General features: G+C 39.0%; 1 long non-coding RNA gene across 1 annotated transcript; it reads right to left on the bottom strand.

The window, feature by feature from the left end:
- Positions 1–3,774: 3,774 nt before the first annotated feature.
- Positions 3,775–15,767, bottom strand: LOC122238761. Its single transcript, XR_006217897.1, has 4 exons — positions 15,724–15,767; positions 14,313–14,414; positions 5,493–6,536; positions 3,775–3,983 (listed from the first exon to the last, which is right to left on the bottom strand). It is a non-coding gene; the product is annotated as an uncharacterized LOC122238761 (long non-coding RNA).
- Between the last annotated feature and the right edge of the window lie 9,160 nt (positions 15,768–24,927).

Genomic DNA, 24,927 nt, shown 5'->3' with positions numbered 1-24,927 from the left:
TACATCTGTCCATACAATATCTCTGGTATAAAATTCTACGACTTGAACATACATAAGTATTTATTTACTGATGTAGTTTAAAACTTTTCAATAGTTTTCATGTTGCTTGACAGGAAACACAAAGACAAATGACACCTCGTGCTGGCCAATAAGCTCATAGAAATTTTGATGATCAATCCTCTCAATTCCTGTTCGTAAGCCCTATATCCGTGACTCTCAGAATTTGGGGCGAGTCCAGTTCTAGGGGAGAAATCCTGTTATGGAGAAGAAAGCCATTTTTTCCTTTTCATACTTGTTCTAAGTTGGAGCTTGGGCCCCACTGTATTGGAGAGACACCCACCTGCTACCTTTAGATTGTTTTTGGTGACCTGATGAGAGGGAAAGGAATTTGCTGAGCCATGCTTGAGGAGGAATCTGCAGTCAGAGCAGGAGACAGAGAAAGCCAGGAGAGCCAGAGGAAAGGGGTGGTTCTAGTCCCTTCTTCAGGAAGAGACACATAAAAGTCCTCCCTTGTGCCCTGGTTCCCGCTCCCTGATCCTCTCCTCTGTGATAAATCCTCTCCATGCTCTGAGCCAACCCCTAAGAATGCCACCTGCTGTAGGAATCTGTGAGAGTCAGACAGCAGAGGTCCACACCCAGGGTAGACTATCCTACCATCCAGGGCAGTCACGGTTTGACAGAGCCCAAGGCTTGGGCGCCAATCCTGGCTCTCTCTAAAACAGTCTGTGATCTCAGACTTACCACTTGGGCCTGTTTCTGAGATATAACTAACTTAGAAAATTTAGGATTGTTTGGGGTATCATATCAACATACAACCTGTGAGAGTACTTAGCACATAAAAACTATTCAGTAGGTATTTGTTTTGAACTAAGGGATGACTGGCCAGAACCCACACCCAGCCTGCAACTGGAGGGAAGAAACGGCTCTGGGCTTGGTGACAAGGTCAGGTGACACTCATCACTCTACTACACGAACCGGCCAGTGGGCAAGGACTAGGGCCACATACCAAAGGGTCAGAGAGGTTAAGGGGCCCACCCCAAAATTGATGGGCAAACTCTCCATGGTGTTACATCCTCTGAATCAGTGTTTCTCTTCACTACCATGACAAGTTAGATAGGATATAGTTAATTCCATTCCATGCTTCTTCCCAGTTCCTAACCCACATCAAGGAAAATGTAAGACATGTATGTCTTATTCACAATGCAACATGTTTTCTAAGGAAATTGTGGCATGGTATTTGTCAAATAAATTTATAAATTCACCAAACATGTAGTTGAAACACTAGTGTGTCAACAGTACAAATGGAAAAAGTAGGGGCCATGACCTGGATGATTGTTTGTTTTGTCTTCCACAATCTGGTCTAAGCACATATCAGAGAATCCATGCTTCTCTTCAGAACAAATAGTTCTGTTGGAAAGATCAATTCCTGGCAGGAGTCAGAGAGCATGCAGAGCCTTAACACTCTGGAAACAGTTCTTTAATTCAATGATTGGCACAGGTAAGTTTTTCCTGAAATTGCTCAAAGTGTGCTGATCCCCTGAATAAAACAGTGCAGTTAACTTGGGATTTCAACAGCTCCTCAGTGGGGATCTATTCACACACCTGATTTGTATCAAGGGTGTCTTTTTTCAAACAATCAACGGTGATTTTACCTGATGTCTTATTAGCCCACAATAAATGTTGATGACTCTTCTTAAAAAATAAGACCCCTTTGATCTTTCAATGAATATAATAGATTACATTAATCTGCCTATTCTCAAATTAGCATAAACTGCAAATATGGCTATAATCCAATCAATCAAATCAGCAAATATTTATTGAGCACCAAGCATGGTCGTAAGCATGAAAACAGAACAGTGAACAAGACCAAAGAGTCCCTTGCCTTGTTGGAGCATACAGCCAAGTGAGGAAGACAAGCAGTGAGCAAGGAATAATCACTGTAATAATAGCCATCAATGTAGAAGGCAGCCTGCTATGGGCACGTGTGGCAGAAATTTACCTGCTGGAGTATAGGAAAGGTATCCCGTAGGAAAACTGAGATCTGAAAACAAGTGTTAGCCAGGCAATGAGGAGGGGGCTAAAGAGTTTTTTTTTTTTCTTAAGTATTTTAACATACATTAGCATGAAGATCAAGTTTTCCTTTATAAAAACTATCTTTGTATGATATTGAGAATGAATTACAGAAACTGCAAGAGTGATTACAGGAAGAATAATTAGGAAGATATCACTACAGCCAAGAAGAGAGAAGACAGTGAACATGAATAGAGATGTACACATATGGAAGTAAAAGGGATGTGACTTGCTGCTCACATCCTTGGTGCCTCCCAGGCAGGCCCTTCGAGGCAAATCGGGGATTACATCCAGCAGTCTGCGCATCACAAAAATGCAGTAGCAAGTTCATGGTTATTTAGTTATTTTATTAATGTACTAGACAATAAAGTTGCTTAAAACAGAACTCAGAAATTTCCTTGCAATTTGGGGCAAAAGTGACCATTTTGGCTGTCCGCATTGATAGAACTGAGTGCTGAATCTATACCTTATTTGATGATGAATACATAGTTTTGATAACTGAATAAACACTAAATATGTCAAACATCCAGTTTTGAAATTTCAAAGCAGGTCCAAACCATATGATTTGCAGGTGGAAGGACATTTAAGTCAAATGTAAACTCTATACACATATACGTATCTACATATAGCACAGCATGAGAATTATTTCTGTCTTGACTTTTTAAAAAATTGCCTTTTTTAGTAAATCCAAGAAGCAGATTATAGTGCTAAGTGCCAGGCTTTGGAATCAGACTTGGATTCAAATCCCAGCGCTACCACTTATTGGGTCCTTTGGGGAAGTTAACTTCTCCGTGTTTCATTTTCCTGCAATGATCCAGGTCTATTATGATTTTGAAGATGATTCTCCACAGTCACAGTTTCCCTCCCAATTCACTTCTCTGCTTTTAGCACTGTCCTTGGGTAGAATAGAGTGTCACATTTAGTGTTCTCTGGTTATTCCTCTCCTGTCATGCAGAGTGAATATTTCTTGCTTCTGATCTCTGGCTAGTTGCTTGTTAGCAAAAGTTTGTCTCTCAAGGTCAATACCTAAAGCAATAGGATCGGCCATTTTATGGAACAGATGCTCCAGGACATATATGGTAAGGCTAATTATTAAATCTTAGTTTCAGGCATAATTGTGCTTGGGAAGGTATGGAGGAGTGTCACCTGGTTTGGGGTTTACATCACTTCCTGAATTGCTGTGTCTTCCTATTCTGTGCCTGTGCCTGAACCAGACACGTTGCAGTCCAAAGACAAAAAGCCTGAAATTCCAACAGCTTATCCCTCCTATTTTACAGTGACCTTCTCTAAATTCTATCACTAGCCACGCAAAATGGGAAGCTTTCATATGACATTCTGAAAAACATCCTTGAGTAAGATTAAAGACTAGTTTCTATTAAGGGCATACACATAATTTGTATCTTCCATAATCCCATGTTCATCCTTTTCTTCTTATCTCCTATATTGCCTAAATTAACATTAATCTTCTTCCAGTAAGTTACATGAATAATTAGAAAAATTCAAAAATATTTGAGTTTTTCATGCCTTGCAAATTAATGGTACTGATAAACAAAGCTCATCTTTTTAGAGTAATCATACTTTATGCTTTATTCATGTTTTTCAAGAAGCTGATTTCAAGTTTCATGGCTGAAATTTTACGGCTGGTCTAGAACAAACCACATTCTAGAAGACTAACTCAAAAACTAATCATTTTATTACCCTCACCAAAGAAAGCAAACACAGGTACAAAAGAAAAATAAAATTTCCATAATCTACTCATCTGAATGAGTGAAGTCATCAATGGCAGGAATGAAATGCTGTCTATTAAAGGCAGGTCTCTACCTTACATACTCACCTCCCAGTTTTGACTTTTATAAACTCTAGTTTGTTCCAATCCATTATTGTTACACCGTTCTAAGTTTTACATTTTAATCCTGTTTACAAAAAAAAATAAAAAAAGGATGTGAGTGCTTTCTTTTCTTTTTTTTTTTTTTAGAGAGCTAGTCAGCCAGCGAGCAGGTGCCTGAGTGGGGGAGGGGCAGAAGGGGGGGAAAGACAGAAAGAGAGAGAGAGAGAGACAGAAACAGAATATCTTAAGCAGGCTCCACACTCAGTGTGGAGCATGATTCGGAGCTCAATCCCATGACCCTGGGATCATGACCTGAGCCAAAATCAAGAGTTGGATGCTTAACTGACTGAGCCACCCAGGCCCTTCTGTATATTAAAAAAAAATTTTTTTTAAGTTTATTTATTTTAAGAGAGCAAGGGAGAATTAACAGGAGGGGGCGCTGACAGAGGGGGAGAGAGAATCCAAGTAGGCTCCGTGCTGTCAGCGCAGAGCCCCTTGTGTGGCTCAATCTCGCAAACTGTGAGATCATGACTTGAGCCAAAATCAAGAGTCAGATGCCTAAATGACTGAGTCACCCAGGTGCCTCTGTAACTATATTTTTTAAGGTAAAGTGCATAGTTTCTTTGCTCACCACTAGTTCTTCATCAACTATGTCATGTGAGAGTTTTCAATTTTATTCATCTTTTAGGCTGCATTTTGGAAGTATCTTTTAGGGTCTTTCCGAGTAAAGTCCTTCTGCTGCTACATAAATGAAGTGCAACTTGACTGGATATAAGATTTTCAGATCTTAATCTTTTCTTCTCAAAACTCTAAATATGCATCTATTGTTTGCATTATTTGGGGCATCGGATGCATCTGATGTTCTTTATGAGATATCTCTATTTAATTTTCCCTTTGACATAATGGACTGTCCTTTCAACACAATTCTTTCTTCAGATTGGGAGGTGGGATTCTACTATAGTTTTAAGAATTATTTGCATGCCATTTATTCTAATATCTTTTTTAGAAAAATTATTTTAATCTTATATTTTGTCTGTTCTATCATATTCTCTCTGATACTCTCATTTCTTTATGTTCTTTCCTCTAAAACGTGATGGTTTTCCACACAGTATTTATTAACAACTCAATTTTATGCAAATAGACTGTGGTTTCTGACACTATTTTAATTCTGCAGTGGCTTTACTCTTTAAAACTTTACCTTTAGTCAGGGGGCTTGGGTAGCTCAGTCAGTTGAGCGTGTGACTTTGGCTCAGGTCATGACCTCACGGTCCATGAGTTCGAGCCCCACGTTGAGCTCTGTGCTGTCAGTTCAGAGCCTGGAGCCTGCTTCGGATTCTGTGTCTCCCTCTCTCTCTGACCCTCCCCTTCTTACTCTCTCTCAAAAAATGAGTAAATGTTAAAAAATTTTTTTTTAAACTTTACCTTAGCTCTATCAGCCATCTCCTTATTTCAAGCCCCCCCCCCCACTTTTTTATCATTTTTTCTTTTCACAGTACCATATTTTCTTTAATATTTTTGGAAAAAATCAAAGCATTTTCTACGTAAACAATTACTTCTGTTTCCTGGAGTAAATCTTTAGACATATACTCTTTACCTGGTCCTTCCAGGCCATATTCATGTCCTTGCAAGTTGTAGAAGCTCTTCAAATCACAATGGTGGTGTTTATTAATTATCCTGGTTACCCATTCTTAAATGAGGACCAGCCTGTCTGGGCTATTAGGTAGGTACACCAAAAGAATCTGTGCCAATTCTCCTTGGGTTTCTTCCTGTTTGTTTTTTTTTTCCTTAACTTCTATATATTCCTTTTAGAAGTTAATCTGCAATCCTGAATGACAATTAAGGGGAAACAAATCATGTAACTATTTCAAAACTTGGGTGTCAGTAGCCAGAAGAGACAGTCAGTGGGGATGGAGTGTAGAGTCTCAGGAGGGCAATTTTTCTCTGTACGGTTTTCTTTCTTTGTTGGTACCACTGCACCATGGACCAGCTTTCTACCTCTCTCAATTTGGCCTAATCTCTACTCCCGATACAAAGTGTGGTTATGTTCTTGTGCATTTCCTTCAAGAAGCTGTAGACGTCTAGCCGAAGGGGTGCATTCTATTTCATACCAGGGATGCCGCTAGCTTTAAAAGTGTTCCTCCCAGGTCAAGGTTAACTGGCTGCAGTGACAGGAAGTTCAGGCACAGGGAAGCAATGGCCTTGCTCTCTCTCCAGCAAAAACTGTTTCTGGTTGCTCTTTACCTGCAGCAGCTCTGAGTAAAATGAACCTCATCTTTCAATATGACAGCATTCCCTCTAGCTTTTCCCCCTTTAGGTTAGGAGATTCCTCTTCATTTCTGAAAGTGCTGTCTCATGGTGGAGTCAGTTCCTAAAGCCGGGAAGCTGGATTTTGAAAACTCCATACTACTCTGAAGGGGTCTGCTGGGTAGAGCTGCCACTTTCTCTCAAAGCCCTGCTCGAGATTCAGCCTGCTCTTCAACCATGGTGACCAGAGGCTCCTCTTAATAGCCACACCTGATTTTTCAGAGTGTTCCAGGACTCAGCCAAGTCCTCCGACATAAGGCTTTCTGGAATATTCTTCCAGGGCTTCCATTTCCAGGGCTTCCTTTACTTACTCTCTGCAATGGTGCTCCATTCCCTTGGGAAGAAGATTTATGAATCAGTCTTTAATACTGTTGTAAATCCACTATATCAAACCAAGATTCCTCAAATTTTGTGGTAAGGGGTTATCACAGTTCCTTAATTCAAATTCTGATGAAAGTCTTCATTTTCAAAAATTTTCTTTGGCCCTTTTTAGTTGGAAGCTTCCTTGTAGTATAATCTTGTCAGGGATTGTAAACATTCTTATATCATGATCTTTAAAGAATTCATATATTCGTCCAGTAAAACATTTTAACAAGTTTCATTAACCAAAGAATTCAATGCTGTATTTACTAATTTTAGGTAATTTCAAAGTTGAGAAGCTGTTGCATAAGTAACACAAGTTTGAAGCAACTATTATGGCTATCTTATTCTCTTTTATGAGAGATCTGTAATCTAGTTACTAAGGTCAAGCCACAGTGTTCTTTGGTAACCTGGCCAACACTCCAGCCCAAGTGTCCTGACATATTTTCTGTTTGTTTTTCCACTATGATCTGGCCTCACAGCCTTTGGCTAAGATCAAATATGCACACATTCCCTCTAGATAAAAAGGAAAGTATCTATTTTGGCAATATCTTATTTACAAACTTAGTAACTTTTTTTAAATTACAGTAAATTCAAAACTATCCTTATATTACTATTTCTAATAACATGATGGACTAATACAAAATAATAGAATAATAAGACCTAAATGACCTGATTATGCCTTTCTCTGTAAGGTGATGAACAGGGATGGTCCTCTAACAAAGGTGGATTTTTTGGGCAACAGCATTAATGTACAGCATATTAATTCTTGCCTGATTTCTACATTTGGTGCTATTTAGCTGCCTCCCCTGAGGCTTCTTGGCCAGGTGTTTAAGCATTAGAGCTGTAATCTATGGCCAAGCCAAAGGCATGATCTTTGGCCATGACAGTGATACTTGCAGCCACAGTATCCCATGTGCCAGTTGTCTAAATGGAGTTTACTTTCTGAAGACATCTGCTTATCTGTCACCTGACTGTTTTTGTGTGAAACTTCTGTGCCTGCTGCTGGTCTATGGCTTGGCTGAGGTACCACACTGCAGTCAAACCTATCTGCAGAGAAAATACTCTGAAATGATACATTTTATAACCTTATTTAATTTTGGAGCATTTCGCCAGGACGGCTACTCTTTCTTTCTTAAAACTCCACTCCTCTGATACCCCTGCCATCTTTCAGGTCAGAAAAGAGCATAGGATTCTAGAATCATACTGCCTGGTCCCATTTCCATATCAGTTAGCTTTTCCCACAATAATGCTGGGTAACGAACAACCATCACCCTTGATGGGTTACAGTAAGCATCTGTTTCTCATTCATCAGCTGGGATGGCTCTGCTGATCTCATAGGATTTAGTCATGTGTCTGAGAATCAGTAGGGGGTCTGCTGCTCCAGACTAGGTTTGCTAGGTGAACACACCTCAAGCTGCTGGTCCAGCTGGCTGCAGACACAATTCAGGTAAACTCCCTGCACAATCATTCCAGGATGCAAGCTGAGGAAGTTTGCAGGCTGGGAGTGATGCCAGAAACACAAGAGAGCAAGTAGAAGCATGGCGTGTCTCTTAAGTCCTAGGTTGGAACAGGTACACTTTCACTTTTGCCCACATACATTTGACCATAAAATTCAAAGAGCTCAGCCCAAAGTTGAAGGGTAGGGAGGTACACTCTGCTTCTGCGGGAAGGACTACAAAGTCACATGGTAATGGGCAAGGATACAGGGAGTCATACACAGGTGGGGCCAACAGCTTACTCTGCACTGGAATTCTGAAAGGGCTGTGCTCACCTCCGTGGATGAGACACATTACTTCCTTTGCTCTATATTTTGCCTATGTTCTGGAGATAATAATAACCTCTACCTCAGAGCAGTGTTGTGATGATAGGGTTAAAAATGCATGTGAAAAGATTAAGTAAGGTATGTTCTGGCATATAGAAAGTGCCAGTAAATGACAGATGACACTAGGGGTGACATCACTGCTGCTTCTCTCCCACCTCCTCTGCAGCCTACTCTTCCCTGGCCTGATTCTCACCTAGGATTATTTCCCAAGGTTCCAGCCTGAGGCTGTTCACTGCTCTCCCTAAAAGTGCTGCCTGGGTGACCTCTTTGAAATCCATAGTATAAAACCATGCTGATAATCTCAAATATCCTACCCAGATTTCTGTATCAGGTCTCTAAACATGTATCTTGTGTTCTGTCTTCCTTCTTGGTTTTACTTTTCTGACCACTGCCCTTTTTTTGGAACTCAAGCAGCACCTTGTGTTCCCAGCTTCCTGTGCTTCAAGGAGACAGCACCTAACTGATGTGCCTTCAGGGCCATAAAAGAAGTCTGAGTAAACACCCCTCTCATTTGCCTGCCAGTGGCAGAAATAAAAGACTCACTCCTTGGATCCACCTGGTGCTTTATTATTGTCCACAAACTCATCACATAACCTGATCTCACTTTAGCCTCTCCAAAAGTCCTCTGAAGAAGACAGTCTATCTTCACAATCCACACTGAGCTTGTTTGTATTATGACTGATGAAAGTTCTTCCTAAAATGCAAACATTCAAGGAGGAGGAGTGACAAAGAAGCCCATTTGACCTAGCGCCACTCACCAAGGCAGACTGCATATCAGGTGTAGCCAAGAGGCCTGACAAAGGGAATGGAGGGCAGGACTATAGCATTTGACCAGAGATGGGGGCAGAAAGCTGCACAGTGAAAAGCCTGAGGTGGAGGAAGCAGTCTGAGTGAATAGGTGCTAGGGGATATGACAGGAAAAAAGAAGAAAACCTTTCTCATCAAAGTTGCTGGGAGCCAGTTCCTGCCCCTCAGTGTTTCCCAAAGGGGAGCTTGGAAACCTCTGAATAGTTTTTGGTTACTGTCTATAGCTGTTGTTTCTGTAACTGTCACAAGAAGTCAAGATGGCAAGAGTTGAAGGAGATCTATATCTCTCAGATGTTCAGGAAAGGAACAAATATTTAAGAAGAAGACTAAAATTTGAGGCTTAGAGAAATATTAAGGGAGTATAAGAAAAGCTCTGTTTGGGGAGACCAAGGAAAAATGAGTATTTGTTAAAAATTAAAATGGGAACTGGTAAAGTTAGAAATATGTTAGGGCAAAGACAGAGTTCCAAAGGAGAGTTGGAGGGGCATAGAACTCACAAAGCACATCTTTTTGAGTCTGTTTCCTTCCAACCACCCAAACATATATCAGTGTTCACCTGCTTTTCTAACACAGACTGATGCTGGCAGCCTGAATGAGAAGATGAACCTCACTATAAACATATGCATTTTATTCTACTCATAAGGTCTCAAGGGGGTATTTAGCAGTTAGGTTACATCTATGCGTTCTGTAGACTTTCATCTTATCATCTAGAAATTGTTTGCCAACTTTCATGAATCACAGTGCAGACTCAAAAAAAAAAAAAAAAGAAATTCTTCTGAAAAGATATGTAGATGCTATCTTCATGGCCTTAGGGTGGTGAACAATATATTTAAAAATATAGAAATCACAAACCATAAGTGAAAAGAATGATAGATTTGAATGCGTTAAGATCAGTAACATTTGTAAAATGAAAATCATATAATTTATTGTGAATTTTATCATCAAGTTTTGGTGGAAAATAGTATAAAACACAGCTCTACAAAACCACCTCATTGTTTTGAGTCCACAGATTATCTTGGTGTGAATTACTGTCAATATTGAAACTTTATAAACATGATATAGCTCTCCATTTATTTAGGTAATTATGTTTTTAAATTTTTTACACGTTTCTCCATAAGCTCTGCATCTTTTCTTAGACCTATTTATTCCTTGGTATAAAATAAATTTTGTTGCTACTGTAGATATTTTTTAAAAATATTTTAAAATTGTCACTGGTACAAAAAAATTTAAATGTATGTATGTATGTGTATATATATATATATGTGTAATACATATGTGTGTGTATATGTATATATATGTATATATGTGTGTGTGTGTATATATATGTAGTATCTTTTTTTAATCTAGAATTTTTAGTTATTACAGTTTCTCTATAGATTCTTTTGGATTTTTATCACATAAACCTATTGTCTATGAATAATGACAACTTTGTTAATGTCTTTCCATGGGAGATAATGCTGCTTGCTTCCATTATATCCATTATCACTATCTTCCTCAATGATAACTTCTAATTTTCTTCCCTGAAGCCACATAATCAACTAAATTTTCTAAATTCCTTTGTAAGTACAGGTGCCAAGAATACACAGTTCCGACCAACGTATGAGCAGTAGAAATCTTCTAGGGATATTTGAGTGTTTTGAAAGCACTCAACATTTGGTCTCCCTCCTTTTTGCCCTTTGTTTTTCCCCTTTCTTCCCGCCTGGAATGTGTACATGATGCCTGGGAGCACAAAATGAGGACAAAAATCCCATGTGAATGACTTTCCTACCACTAATGACATTTCTCACCACTGTAAAAGCCTAGGGCTGCCTATTTCTGGACCACTTAATTATATGAAAACAACAACAAAAATGAAAACAAAACAAAACTCACATTTGGTTAAATCTCTACATGAGGTTTTTAAAATAGGCTGCTGAATACATGTATCTCTAATTTCTTAGTTTTCATTTATTTTATTCTATTCTGGAGTTTTGTTTCCTTCTTCCTAAACTGGCTCAGTCTCAATTACTTCTTGAGATGAATAATGAATATCACCTTTTGAAGACATGCTCTTTATAAACTTTTGAAGGCAAGTAGTGGGCATAACCTATACAACAGGGTGAATGCAAAGTGTATTTCATCTATCTGTGTATGACTTAATTTACTCATTAAGTATTGAAGATGGATGAATTTATTTACTCAACTATTATTAAAGAGAATCCAGTAAGAGTCATTTAGTTTTAAGCAACAATCAGTAAGAGAAGAGACACAACCTTTTATTTTCTGTAACATTTATTAACAAATCATACTTACTTGATTACTGATTTGCATAAAAAAGCACAGCATAGTGGTTAAGATTATGGGTTTTGTATTCTATCAGCTTTACTTCAAATCCCTAAACTGTCATGTTCAACTGTGCGACCTGAGACAAGTCACTTAGCCACCACTTCCACAACGATCTCAGAATCTGGCAGGGGAGAATACCATGCACACACCAGATATGGGTGAACATGATGAGTGATATGACTAAGGTGAATAGGGCTGAATGTTATGACCCTACATTTGATTAGAGTGCTGTAGAGGAAATAACGTAGGTTTTGGAACCAAACCAGAACCACTGCATTAAAATTATTCCTTTCCTAATAATATTTGGCCTTGTTCTTTTTTTCTTATTCCTCTACTTTCTGTGCCTAATTAACATATAAATTTCTGGATTTTTTTTTAAGTTTATTTTTGAGAGACAGAGAAAGAGATAGAGTGCAAGAGGGGAGGGGCAGGTCTCGATCCCATGAACTATGAGATCATGACCTGAGCCAAAATCAAGAGTCAGATGCTTAAATGACTGAGCCACCCAAGGGCCCCTGAACTTCTTTTCTTAAGAGTTAATCTTAGCCTGTCCTGAGAGAGAGTAGGTTCTACAGGGAAAAGCACAGAATATCCATGTGGAAGTCCTTATACCACGACTTACTGATTTTGGAATTTTGGGCAAGTTATAGGGCTCTTTGAACTTCTTTTACTCATTTGTGATTGGGATTTTCTAATATTTGCTTTAACTACTTTATAAGACATTCATGAAGTTCAAACAAAATAATTCACATGAAAGTTTTTTGTGGCACCACTCAAATGTCACATTTCACACAGCACTTGGCCCTATGATAGGTTCACAGGATATTCTTAATAAAATATTAGATTACTGAGTTCTGGATCCTTTCTTGTTATGTTAGAGTTCAATACTAAAATAACTTATTTTATTTAAAAAAAATTTATGTGTTTTTATTTTTACAAGAGACAGAGCATGAGCAGGGGAGAGGCCGAGAGATAGGAAGACACAGAATCTGAAGCAGGATCCAGAGTCCAAGCGGTCAGCATAGAGCCTGATGTGGGCTAGAACCCACACACCATGGGTTCATCACAACAGATCATGACCTGAGCCAAAGTCGGACCCTTAACCAACTGAGCCACCCAGGAGCCCCTAAAATAACCTATTTTAAAAGTATGAGGTAGCATCCTGAAGTGCCCATTAGGTTTGACCTCTTTGATTTCTCTGATGCTACATTATTTTCATTCTACAGTGTTCTTGCAGGTTGTAAGGAATGGGACATGTAATGTTAAAACAATCCAAATCCCAGCTCCTCAAGGAAGGGAAAATGTCTTTACTAACTCATCTCAGCTACATTTTAGTTCCTTGGAAATTAATCCTACTTCTAATGCAGGCCCAAGCAACAATTAAAATATCCAGTCTGTACCTGTCTTGTCAACAACCAGTTAACAACCAAACTCCACTCTGTTATTCTTGGCTTGTAAAATATTCTCAGCTCTTAGTTTGCTCGTATAATGCTTTGAGAACTCCTTTACCTAAATATAATGCATCTATTAGGGATCATCATTATTACCCCACCTAAAGTTAACCAGCACTATTTGTCCATAATAATTATTTAGTCTCATGAAAGCTATAGTTTAAATACATGATAGGATTTCCTACCCATGAGAATTATTTGCATATGAAATTATCTTCAAAGTGAAATATTAGTATCACCGAAGCTTCTATCCCATAAACGAGCCTGGGACTCTCCCCACTCACTCCCTGAAGGAAATAACCTAGGAAAGATCCTCAGAAAATGAGAACAAAAATACTACTCCCACTTTTTTACATCTCCCATTCCTGGGGGAATTAGCAGCACAGTATAGAAATGAAATTTTTAAGGTTTTGACTAATGATGACAGTTCCTTACAGAAGAAAACACAAGTGACTAATGATATCAAGTAGATGATTTTCTACCATTTTTGACCCAGTCAGATTTAATTTAAATCACTGTATTATATACATATATGAAAGGTCTGACTTTTTTTTTTTAATATATAAAGTGTTATCTGTCTCTTTCTGCTATTATTTTCAAATCTCTTTCTCAAACACTCACCCATTCACCTCTGTATTACTGCCTGGAAAACCTGCTTTATTGTTCTGCTTTCCTTATGCTAATTCCATCAACCCCTAATCTATTTGAAATACTACTACATACAAATTTTTATTGAAAAAAATCCATTTTATTCTGTCATTTAAGTTAAAAAATTCTTAGTGGCTCTCTCTTTCTATCCTGAGACAGGGAATAAGAAATCAAAGATGACTCTGAGGCTTGAGCACCAAGGTAGGTGAGGGTGTTACTAAGACAGGGGACCCAGGAGAAGGAAGATGGGTTTGGAGCCAGAGGGAGATGATGAAGGCAATAGAGTCTGAGGGACACGTGAGATACAAAGTGCAAGTAAATGAACGCTCACACCTGATGCTCAAGAGAGAAGTGAGCTGGAGGTAAACATTTGGGAGTCATCATGATACTGAGAATTATAAAACCACACACAGACAAGATTGCTTAGGGAAAGTGTATAGAGTGAGAAGAAATCATCTAGGACATACCACTGATATTATTAGAAAACTTCCAATATTTGAAGAGCTCTATATATGGAAGAAAAATCAATTTGGCACAAGTAGGGCCGACAGGAAAAAGTGTGAGAAATCCAATTTTATCTCATTATTCAGGAGAAATATACATTACTTAGATCAATGGCAGTCATTTCCCCAGCCTAGCAAGCCCAGGAACCTGGGCTGAGTCACAGTTTATTACTATGTTGTAGAGAGATTACCTCCATGGAGTATGAAGTCTGATCACATAGCTTCTCAGGTTCTTTCAATTCTCAGATTTTGTGATTCAAATATGTTCCATTTTCTCTCCAGTCTGTAAACACCTTCAGCATAAGGATTATTCTTAGAGAAATATTGGGCATGATGTGGGTCTCAATAAGTATGATTTATCACTAAGACTTTGGAAAGCTCTGTAAATTTAGATTACCAATATTTTTTAACCATCCCTATTTAAAAAACACCGACAACAGAAGGGAGAAATTAGAAGAAGGAATCTAGAGTGCTGGTGGATGACAGAAGAGAAGCAGACAGACCGTTGAAGGAGAGAGAAGAGCCATAACAGAGGAGAAATGTGTAGTTGTTTGCTTTAGAATAAGGACTTAGTTATAAAAAAAAAAAATAGCATTCTAAGGTAAGTACTGGGAGACAGTTTAACTGTATAAGATGCCTTCACTGTGACAGTCTGTGGGAGTGCCTAACATAGGATACACAAACAGTATACATACACAAACACATAAAGACACAAATTTGAGTTTTCCCTTTTCTGCCCTGCTGTAGTCTCCCTATCAAAAAGATAGTAACCATACTAAAAGAAGGTATCCTGCATGATGCTACTTTAACACAAATCAAACCACCTACACACACACCCTAAAGCTTCAATGGGATGTAGAAAGACAGGACATTTCACAGTTAACTGTGGAACTCCTTGGCTTTAGAAGTTGAAGGCATACAGTTGGTGAGTACTTGGGAGAAGGCGGGAGTGCAGTCAACAGGCAAATGACATCTTCATTCAGCACTCTGACTTACATTTGGTGCGAAAACAAGCAGTTGATTCTTTGAGAAAACCTCATTATTCGAAGGTGTTCCTCTAGATGTATTAATTGAAGCGTACATCACCTAAGGCAATTTATAGTTGGAAAGGTGTATTCTCCTGTTTTTCCTATGTTTAAAAGGGCCCATTAGATAGCATAATTTCCCTTGTGTTGTGGATTGTAAATGCTGCAAAATGGCTGCTTTCCTTCCCTGTCATTGCTTCGTTTAAGACAATTACACTCACTAAAGCAAACACTTATGTCCTCAATCTTTCAGTGCAAAAATATTCCCTTTGAATTGGGTCATTTTGCATGTGTCTGGCAGCCATTTCCAGGGCTCAGCCAGTAACTCATTTCAAAGGCAAATGATAATTTGCAGATTCCATGCAATGGATTTGAAATTAGTCTTGTGTGTCCTAATATTTTGTACTCTGTCTGCAGCTGCCAAAAATGATCTCCTTTTCTTGATACCGAGCTAAATTGGGCTGAATCCAACTCAACAAATTTATGGTAACTGCACTTGGAATGATTATTTAGAGGAATACCACACTGTCTTTTCAGAAACCTGAGGCACATATAGATAATGGATCCCAACACTTACCTGTCCGGCAGGTGCAAAATGACTGGGAAGGAAGTAGATTTCCTACAGAAGAACAGGTAGCCTTTGTTACATCATGAACCCTACTATGAGCAAATGACATTCTTGGTGGATTGCCTGTCACTTCAAAATATCTGCACCTTGTGACTGAAGGTGATGGGCAAGAGTGTCAGGTGACTTTGCTTATAAGTCAATTCCTGAGAATAAGGACCTCAAAACCATTGGCCTGGTCCCAAAAAACTGGAATGTGCCCCTCCCCTGGTCCCCAAACAACCAAAAAACAAGAAGTACCACCATATTCAACAAATTCCAGCTCTAATAACAATAACAGTCAATATTAAATAATTCCTACTTTGTACCAGATGCTGTTCTAAGCTCACTACATGTACAAACATTTAATCCCCATAAAGTCTAATAATACAGGTACTCTTCCAACAGTGTCCCTATTTTACATATGGGGACACTGAGGCTCAGAGTAGTAAATGAAGGAGCTCAAGTTCATACAGCTATTAATTCGTAGGGCCAGAATTCCAACAAAAGCAGTGGAGCTCTAGTATCTGACCTCTTGACTACTTCACTGAGGTTACTGTGATTTTTCAGTGTCTGATAGTTATTATTTGAGAAATGTTTCTTTAAATCCTTCTTCAAGCATTCCTATTATTTTTTAGGCTGTTTCCCTGTTGACATAATTCCATTTTGTTAATCTGCTTTTCTCCCTCTTCTTTTCTACCTTCCAAAGGATCATGTGTCAAGCACTGCCACATCATGAGACTATTTCACTTAAATAAGGAGCATGCTTAGCACGTATGCTCCATGTTTATTTCCTTGTTAATTCTGATAAAATCACACTTATAACACTGGTGGGAAATTACTTCCAGTGCGTCTTTTTAAAAAACTGCTTATCCTTTTTCCCCCAACTTTTCCTACCTTGCCCATCCCTTACCCCAAGCTACTTTATTTTAACCCCTAGTTATTTGACTTAGTGTTCACCAAAAGTGATGGACTGTCATCTTCAGGTGGAATAATTATAGTAACTTTAATTTGCCCTTAAGAGGTACACTTTCCATTGTTCCTCTTGATAACAGTTTCTAAAATCTTAAAGTTCATTCAGCCAGCAAGTCAGCCTGCCTAAATATTTCTCAAACTCGTCCCTTCTATCCCCACTGGCACTTTGTAAGTTCAGACTTATCTTACCTGAGCAACTACAACAAACCATTAACTAGTTTCCTTACCTGTGGTTATGTCACTTTCAACTCATTTTCTACCCAGCTACTATAGTGATTTCTCAAAAATGCCCATCTGTCTTTATCATATTATGGCCCAGGACATACAGGATCAAGCCTGCATTTCTTTTGAGGGGACGTCTGGCCCCCCATGCCTTCCTCACTAGCACTTACATCCTCTGCATTTACTGCTATCTGCTGTATCTGCTAGTGCTGGCTCTTTTCTCTTCTGGAAAAACTGCCCCTCTTCTTTACTTGGCAACTGTCAGAGTATTTCTTCTAGGATGCCTTGGCTCTCCCCCCTAAAGATTCTATCCTGCAAACCACTCCCATTGGAATAGCTATTTCTGTTTTTCCCCACTCATGCACTTAATATATTGATTTGAGATGATCTGTTTCTTTCCTCAGTATATCAGGGCTTAGTCAACCTTATTCCCACTAGGTTGTATTCACATTCCAGTGCTTAGTTCAGAGGGGGAGCTCATAAGTATGTGTGGAAATGAACTGCGGTCTTTCCATATTCTTCAACAAAGGGAATGCAAGGTTTGATTTTTGTGGAGAGAATGGGAAGGTTGCTTCAGAGCTTCATTAGACTCTGTAATTATTGTGCATTTTAAAATTTTACTTGATTTAACAGAACTGTCACAGGACTAATTCACCCAAGAAGAGGTAACAAAATGATGATGCTGGAGGCCCCTTCTATTTAAATTTAAATCTCCTCTTGCCAGGAAATGTCAGTGCTGATGCTATGAGGATCAGCGGCCCCACTTGTGCAGTTCTCCTGCTGCGTTGAAGTGAGCCACAAGTAGGTCAAGTGTCTCACTCCCTGAGTCAATGGTTCTGCCTGAAATAGAATGCAGATGGATAAATCTCTTCTCTCAAACATTGCTCAAAGCCAGCATTTTGATGTAAGACTAAGCACAGCTAGAAATCAACATGGATGCCAATGCACTTGTTGAGAAAAAAAAATACTTGGAGCAAGAATTTATGATGGAGGATATGAACATATTCCAAGTAGTTTTCAAAGAATGCACTATCAATATTAGGAAACAATAATTCAACTATATGTGCTTGGCCCTAGCAGAATAAACTTGATCCATAAATATGACTTAATTCATCTTCTACAAAAATGCTGCTGGGATTCTGTTGCCAATATTTAAAATAATCTTTTATATGACACTTTTTGAATGGCATGACTCAGGTGTGGATGCGAGCTAAATTTGGTTCACACAGAGCAAACGAAAAGAAGTTGGCCTCCTATGATCTGGTGTCTGCCTCTCTTTCACCCTTATCTCTTACCACGTGTTGCCATGACCTTTAGATGGCAGCCACACCAACCCTTTTATTCATACCACACTATCTTGTATCTATGTCCTAACTCATCCTGCTCTCCCTAGTTATTTTTTGTCCTCATCCATCCTCTGTGTTCTCATAATACTCTATACAGTCCACTGTTACCATACCTACCATGTTGAGATCTCGAGACATTTGTGATTGTCACAAGTGGATGGGGAGGCTACTGGAATGGGTAGAGGTGAGGCACGCTGCTCAATAGTCTACAATGCACAGGTCCAATAAAAAAAATTTGATAATACTGATGTTGAGAAACACTAACTTAGCATGTCTGCTACATCAAATAAGCTCAGTTAATGTCTGAGGAAAGAAGGAAGTCTTAGGCTAAGGAATGTGGTACATCTGGAATAACTACCGTCAAAGGAAGAATTCCTTTGCCATTCTATCTCTCTGTTCTTGTCTCATCTCTCGTGGGAAAGAGCCTTCCATTCTCCCCTTTAGCAGCAATACATTGTAAAGGCTACTACTATATAACCATAGCTCAAAACCTACTAAATTCTTTGTTAACATGTGCAGGGAACATATGTACCATGGACTTGAGCTATTGTAACAAACCAGACACAAGGAATTTGTTTCATCCTGCATATACTGGTTCTAGTCTGCAAGTCTGAAATTATTATTTTAAATGGATTCAAGGCTTACTTAGAAACTATAGCATTGTCAAAACTATCTAGCACAATCAGATGCTTAGAAGAATGATAGCTCACTGAGTAGAAAATTTATAAGTGTCAATACATCTTCAAGTTGAAATGATCTTAAGGAATTATACAGGCCTTCCCATCTTGCATGCTTATTTGAAGATCAAAGAGGAAAATGGGAAATTTACACCAACCTTGATAACTAGAATTCTGGGTTTTAAAAGCCCTTTAGGGTTATCTAATTTTATTCTTCTATGAAATGGCTTCTAAGTACACAAGAGAGAGGAACTGTCTCTCTACTGTCCCTTCATGGATTTAATTCTTAAGGCCATGACACCAGTAATGGCTACCTCTTAGTTCTGCATCAGCCATGTTGGAAATGGAAAATCCCACAGATATTAAAAATGCCAAGCCAGGGTGGATATGGAAGGTAGGGTTATTTGGGATTGGGAGGGGAGGAAGAGACCCAAGAATCTGAAATGTCTGAAACTGACAGAACTGCCCATCTTTTCCTGCCTGCTTCTTTCCAGTACTGCTTACAAAGGGCCATATCTCAATCTGGGTAACTCATAACAGCCATGATCTAAGGGGATATAGGAGGTCAGAAGGTTCAGCCACTTCTGCAACTCAGGTGTTTCTCTGGAGGGAAGAGGGAACACTCAGTTTATCTCCCTTCTTCAAACATCAGCTAAACAGTTAAACGAAACTGATACATCTAAAATTTTCCAGGAGCATAAAAATTTCAAGTTCTAGTTATCATAACTGGTGATGGGGTAAAGGTGAAAGAAAAACTTTAAAACAATCATCCAATGTAATTAATATTATAACAAAGCTCTAGGAATAGAAAATAAAGGCATATAAATAAAATTATCTTAGTAACAAAAAGCCAGAAATGGGGTGCCCACATTTAATTTTACATTAAAAGAAATGATAACCCAGTCAAGTGATATCACTCAGATAAGTGAAATTCCTAGAACAATGTGAAACTTTTCTTTTCTTTTCCTTTCTTTCCATCAGAAGAAGCCATGCCATCTTTTCCAAGATTACCTATTATAGGTATTTGGGCCTTGCATGACTGTATATTTTGTGTCCTTAGCCAGGAATATGACAGATTTGTACTCTACTGCTGCCTTTTTCCCAACAGTGCATGTGTCATCTAAAGTAGTGAGTGAGTCTGGATTACACCACCTTCAGTCTTCTGTATGGCTGTGCATTCTTGATCTTATACTCACAGAGTCAGGCTGAGGTCGTACTCTTTAGCTTTATGAGGAAGAAGTATCTGGATAATGACGCATGGTAGTTTTCCCTGTCCACTAAACTAAATTCCATAGAACACACAACAAAAACACATTCCATCAACAAATGTTTGATTAGGCTATAGAGACACTAAAGTGTTTTACAGCGATGTTCTTTGCTTTGAAAGGAATGATATGCAAGATTGGTATCTAAGAATTTTCTCTGGGTAGGTGGTAGACTTGAGTGGAATTGATATACATTTTCTTGAGAATGACTTTTTTTTCCCTTAGCTTACTTAGCATATTTCATGTGAATAGAGTAATTATATAATTTACTATTCAATAAGGGATGCTTTTGTCTGGAAAAATGCTCAAGTAGAAGGGACACTTGGATGCAGACACACACTGAGACTGCCTCAGGCAAGTTGAAACTGTAGGTCATCCTACAGAAGAGCAAATGGGCTGGCAGACATGGCACACTACTCCAGACATGTATTTTAAATGAGAGGTGTGGCAGAAGATTGCATCTTCTCTTCAACAAAGGCACCAAGGTGTTTTTTGTTTTTTTTACATGAAATCTATGCCTATGAATTGTTTTGGTTGCTTGGTTGAAGAGAAAGTGAGGGCAACAAATAAATGGAACCTGCTATGTCGGCTTACTTACCAAAGCATGGGGCATCACGGAAAGTGTAAGAAAGATCTTCACGAGTATCTGAGTTCAGTGAACTCAACTGAGAAACATTTTGAAATATGAGGCAAAAGAAATGCCTTCTCACTCAGGGACCAAAGAACACACACACTGCCAACTCATGTTCAATGCCAAAGTAAAAGTGGGATTGTAGTCTTGTCATTTTTACTTCATCAACCATGGGATTATCAGTGAATTCTCTCATTCCATTCTGTTCCTTTTCACAGGATTGTAAGATGTATCATTGATCTAAAACACCTATAAAACTTACTCTACACTTATTATAACCTGCAATCATAATGTTGAAATTCTTAGCATCGTTAGGACTTTACTCTGAGTAACTGAAGATACTTGAAGTGTTTTTACCTGCTCTCCCTATCTTGTTAAACTTGTTGGATGGATGGTTGGTCTTGTTTAACTGACTTAGACATTTTGGGAATTCAACAATGTCTGTCTAACTTTAGTCAGAAGCTGTTGGCATTGATCAATCCCCTGGTGATAATCCTAACCAGCACTTGAATGGGTCATGTCCTATCAATCTAACCAAGCTATGGAAAATTTGTGCTCTATTTTGAGCGACTGGTGGTTCCCACTGCCTGTTCCTAAACTATCTGGCAGATGACAACCTTCTGCATTTAATGACTTCTCATTTCTCTGCTACATCATAGTAACTTTTAAGGTATTGCAAATGGCAATTACTGAATGACAATTGTGATTGAAATTCAACTACAGGTGGTACTACAATTGCAAATATCTCAATAGAGGTGGCAATACATGGACAGCTACCTTTACATACAGTTACACTGATACATGTTCAGGCAATTACCACAAAGGACAACTTATGCTTCTGGGAGCTGGCAAGTTGCTTTTCATTTAATTATGCAATGAATACCTGATCACAAAGTACAAAAATGTTGACAAAATACACCCATAAATCAAGAAACTAAGGTAATATACTTGGCTGGTTAGTTTCGCAAAGGAAATAAAAGCCACTGAAATGGCAAAATGGCAAGTATTTTCATAGTGACACAGTAAACAAGTTAACTAAACAACCTGCCATTCTTCATACTTTTGGTTGTTTTAATCCTGCTTTTTAGAACCCAGAATAATTTCACACAGTTGCACGTACTTATTTTATTTTTTTAAAAAAATTTTTATTAATTTAATTTTTTTAAGTTACATCCAAATTAGTTAGCATATAGTGAAACAATGATTTCAGGAGTGGATTCCTTAGTGCCCCTTACCCAGTTAGCCCATCCCCCTACCCACAACCCCTCCAGTAACCTTCTGTTTGTTCTCCATATTTAAGAGTGTCCTGTGTTTTGTCCCCCTCCCTGTTTTTATATTACTTTTGCTCCCCTTCCCTTATGTTCATCTGTTTTGTCTCTTAAAGTCATCATATGAGTGAAACCATATGATATTTGTCTTTCTCTGACTAATTTCACTTAGCATAATATCCTCCAGTTCCATCCACATAGTTGCAAATGGCAAGATTTCATTCTTTTTGATTTGCTGAGTAATACTCCATTGTATATATATACCACATCTTCTTTTTTTTTTTTTTTTTTTTTTTTTTTTTTTTTTTTTTTCAACGTTTATTGATTTTTGGGACAGAGAGAGACAGAGCATGAACGGGGGAGGGACAGAGAGAGAGGGAGACACAGAATCGGAAACAGGCTCCAGGCTCTGAGCCATCAGCCCAGAGCCTGACGCGGGGCTCGAACTCACGGACCGTGAGATCGTGACCTGGCTGAAGTCGGACGCTTAACCGACTGCGCCACCCAGGCGCCCCTACCACATCTTCTTTATCCATTCATCCATCGGTGGACATTTGGGCTCTTTCCATACTTTGGCTATTGCCGATAGTGCTGCTATAAACATTGGGGTGCATGTGCCCCTCCCAAATAGCATACCTGTATCCCTTGGATAAGTACCTAGTAGTGTAATTGGTGAGTTGTAGGGTAGTTCTATTTTTAGTTTTTTGAGGAACCTCCATACTGTTTTCCAGAATGGCAGCACCAGCTTGCATTCCTAGCATGTATTTATTTTTTAAAAGCTGGGCTATGAAATGGTTCAGTGTTTGTCTCCATAAGGTAGACAAATCAGTTTTAAAACAGTATGTTAGAAAAAAAAAAAAAAAGCTGGGGTGCCTGGGTAGCTCAGTCAGTTAAGCATCTGACAAGTGATTTCTCCTCAGGTTATGATCTTGTGGTTCATGAAATCGAGCCCCGTATCAGGCTCTTCAATGACAGTGTGGAACCTACTTGGGATTCTCTCTGCCCCTTTCTCTCCGCCCCTCCCCCACTGACTCACACACACTAAGTAAGCATTTTTTTTTTTAAAGCTAATAGCTTATGAACTGCAAACAGGAATGGTGTATGGATCAATGTATATTATAAAGAATGTGGTAGGGCCTTGTGACCTGATGAATCAAGCAGGTAAATCTGGTCAGGATCATTACCCTTCTCTCCCCCAAAGGATTATATCAATTTAGTTCTCATGATCTTTAAGGGACTGTCTGCACAGTCCGTTTTCATGAGTTCTGCCTGGGGCTTCATCCCTGTTTTCAGAGCATATGTGCTGAGCTCTGCAGACTCACCCCCACCTTATGTATCCCTGCGTGTTTTACAAACTTAGAATGGCATTTGGGCTGCTTGGCTCCAAACCTCACTTGGTGATAATGACAACAGAGTTGTTGCTGGAGAACTATTGTGAGCTTCTTGTTTGCAGTCGAGTGGGAGGTGGCACCTGCTAGGCAGGACAGCTCAGGGACAGTGAGGACAAGGAGGCACTCCCCCACACATTTCTATTTCGAATGAGTCTTTCTCATGCACAGAGCCTATCAGAGTTCTCTGCCCCTTGTTGTGCTCACCAAGTATTACATGGAGGTTTTAAGAGGAGCCAACTCAGTGCTGACAGAAAAGAGAAGAGAGTAGCCACTTACCTAAAAATCAATTATCTCCTTAATTATATGACATCTATCACCCTGGTCCGTGGACATGCTCCCTCATACCAAAAATATGCTGAAATAGATAAGGTCCAAATATGCCAAGAGCAGACACCTTTGGATGAAGATGTCCCATAACAACCGTGGTGTTCTGACTTGCCTCCTAACATCATGCCCATCTCTGCAAAAGGCATTCTGGAGACAGCGTGCAATTTCAGACACTGGGTGGCATCAAGGGAAGGTTGGAAGTACAGGTCAAGTTGAAGAGTGGGCAGACCTAAACTGGATTAAATGAATGCAACACTATCTTTATCTAAAAGTGAAATAAAAATTTCATTTTATCTGAAAGTGAAATAAAAAAAAAATAAATGCAAACATGGAATGAAGAGGCCTCACTCTGTGAGACCTAGGTGCACTAAAGAGAAAGCTAAGCCAGGTGACGGACTGGATGGGCACAAGGCAAACAGCAGCCTCACAAAGGACTGAAGGAGGCTTTGGGTCAAGGTGAAGAGAGGCCATTATGGCATAATTTAAATTTGCCTGAACAAAAGCTTATGATGAGTTCAGAATTATGTGGAGTCATCAACACATGCACACACACATCCCAGCAGCAAGCAGTCTGGCTTATCATCCCTTTTAAATTTTAGGTGCTAAAAGTCTCCACAGGTGGAAAATCAACCACCACATTTTCAGAGGACTCGCCAGAGCTATCCTTCATTGTCTGGATATGCACCCAGCTGAATGCATTCTTCATACGACTCTAGTTTATGCCACAACACGTTGCATTGCCTCTCCACACCTGCGGAATGTATTTGCCACTTCTATTTTTACAGATGAAGATAACTACCCCTGTAGAGTGATCTGCCAATTAAAACTTTAGGAGAAAATGGTAATTAGAATCCAAGACCTGACTTGCTTTCTTTCGTCCCTGCTTACTGTGTTGGGCTATACCATTCACAGTGCTAGCATTTCCAGGACTTAGTGAACTGGTATTTAAGTCTATAGGACAGAAAGAAGAACTTGCTAGTTTATTCTTTAGAAATTTATAGCAGATTAAGAATGACCAAGGCCAGGTGTGTTTTATGAGTTCCTAGAACATTGCTTTACTGTTGCTCTCTGAATG

This window comes from Panthera tigris, chromosome A1 (genome assembly GCF_018350195.1).
Source record: "Panthera tigris isolate Pti1 chromosome A1, P.tigris_Pti1_mat1.1, whole genome shotgun sequence".
NCBI classification, from domain to species: domain Eukaryota; kingdom Metazoa; phylum Chordata; class Mammalia; order Carnivora; family Felidae; genus Panthera; species Panthera tigris.
The sequence above is the reverse complement of the archived record's forward strand: the minus strand, read 5'-3'. Positions and strand labels throughout refer to the sequence as shown.